We start from the raw sequence: 2,500 nt of genomic DNA, 5'->3' as shown, positions 1-2,500 counted from the left end.
ACAAATAGTTCTCTCTCTCTCTCTCTCTCTCTCTCTCTCTCTCTTTTTGAGAATTGTTGGTAGACATTTATCACTGAATTGTTTCTCGTTACTGTCAACATTTTCTCCATTTTTGTTGTTCTTTGGTATCCTTAAGAGCCTGACTTCATACACAGTCTGTAGTTGGCATCACTGTTGCCAGCTAAAGTTCAGCTATTTGTTAGATAGAATTTTCAGAAGGCGTTTGGTTACCGGGGAATATCTGCCTTTACATTTGCGATTTTTGTAGGTATATAGAATCAAAATGTAATATTCCAGGGCGGTAATGAAATTTTGGCTCTCTGTGTTCCTCTTCATATCCTGAAGTTCGTCTCTAGAAAGTTTTGGAAGAGGGTGCGTTAGTTTCAGCGGTACTGCTGACGCCCTCGGAAAGTGAGGATGAAATAACCGGCATTATTGTGTTGAAGGTTCATAGTTCCTTAATAAACATGTAAATTTATACACAATATATGTTGTGAAGGGAAAGTTCCGTAGTATTTATTCATTCGTTATGGACCGTTTTGTGTATGGTAGTGCAGACTGCAATTTTCGGTTTGATTCTTTTTCTTTTTTTAGAAGATAAACTTCATGTAAAGTTGGCTTTATAACATAATATAAGCCTTTCCTGATCTACATTATAATGTGTGTAAGTATCAAAGAATTGCATACTTTTGGTGCCAGATATGTATTGTCAGTTACTAAGAGTTTGGCCAGTTGATACAAGCCTGTACATTATATATATATATATATATATATATATATATATATATATATATATATATATATATATATATATATATATAAGCCTATATATATATATATACTATATATGTATAACTGAATCTGAAAGTATGGAACGTGATGAATATATAAATAAAGATAAAATCACGAAGGAAACAGGCACTGAGTGCTGCAGGGCCTTTCGACGCCAGGTCTAGGTAAAAGGACCTGGCGTCGAAAGTCTTGCTGCACTCCAGTGTTCCATTTCCTAAATGAGTTTTATCTTTATTTATACTGTATATATATATATATATATATATATATATATGTACTGTATATATGTGTATGCATTTATATATATATATATATATATATATATATATATTTATTTATATATATATATATATATATATATATATATATATATATATATATATATATATATATATATATATATATATATATATATATTTATATATTATATATATGTGTGTGTGTTTGCGCATTTATGTGTTGTGTATATGTTACAGAGGTAATAATTATTGAACCTGTCCTCACAAATAACCTCTCTTGTATAGTATCTTACCTCGTTGCACCACCAAGAAATTCGATTGCACCATAATACGTTGAAGTCTTCCTTTTTTCGGCCACTGACTATTTATCTTTTACATGATTTGATGAGTGTTTTCTCCACGCTTCAGTTGAGGCAACGCCAGGTGACCCAAACAAATAAACAACGCTACACCGTTATTAGAAATACTGCGCGTATTGATTCTTTTTAGCGTATCGCAAAAATGGGTTTTCATTCCATTTTTCTGATTAGTCATCAAAGAGTAAATATGGCTTACCCTTTAATAATAAACGAAACTGTTGTGTTTACTGTGGGGTGAAAGGCGCAGGTTTGCGTTTGGTAAAATTTTTTCCAAATATAGTAAGAACTCAGTTTATTTAGATTTTACCTCTCTCTCTCTCTCTCTCTCTCTCTCTCTCTCTCTCTCTCTCTCTCTCTCTCTCTCTCTCTCTCTCTGCATATATTTATATATATATATATATATATATATATATATAAATATATATATATATATATATATATATATATATATATATATATATATATATATATATATATATATAGGGATTATATATGTAATCAACGGATAGGTTTGCTTAAAAGCAAATGGATGTTACAGACTAAATACACACAAAACAAAGCCACTACAACACCTTCTAAAAACATAACAAACATCTCACGTCTCGAACTCTCGCCATACCCCGCAATAACTTCTCGCTGCTGGGAAGAAGGGCGTTGGGTCGGGTATGATACATGAAACATACGTACCGGGGTCTAAGCGACGACAGGCAGGGCAGCCGATCGAGACCACAGGTCTACCCCAAAGCCAAATCAAAAAGTCCTTCAAAAGAAGGCATCGTGCTTACCCCATACAAAAATGGGAATAAAAAAGCACGTTAAAGAAGAAGAAGAAGAAGAAGAAGATATATATATATATATATATATATATATATATATATATATATATATATATATATATATATATATATTTTATTTTTATATATAAATGTATATATATATATATATTATACATAAAAAATGTTGTATATATATGTATATACATATAAAATGCATGTATTTATAATTATATACACATATACAAACGTACATGCACACATATATACACCGAATTTCATTAGCATACTGTTATCCGTTTGCAGGTTTTTATGTGCGTCGGTTAAATTGCAAACG

The sequence above is a fragment of the Macrobrachium rosenbergii genome, chromosome 3 (genome assembly GCF_040412425.1).
Source record: "Macrobrachium rosenbergii isolate ZJJX-2024 chromosome 3, ASM4041242v1, whole genome shotgun sequence".
Taxonomy (NCBI): Eukaryota; Metazoa; Arthropoda; class Malacostraca; order Decapoda; family Palaemonidae; genus Macrobrachium; species Macrobrachium rosenbergii.
Note: the sequence above shows the minus strand (reverse complement) of the source record.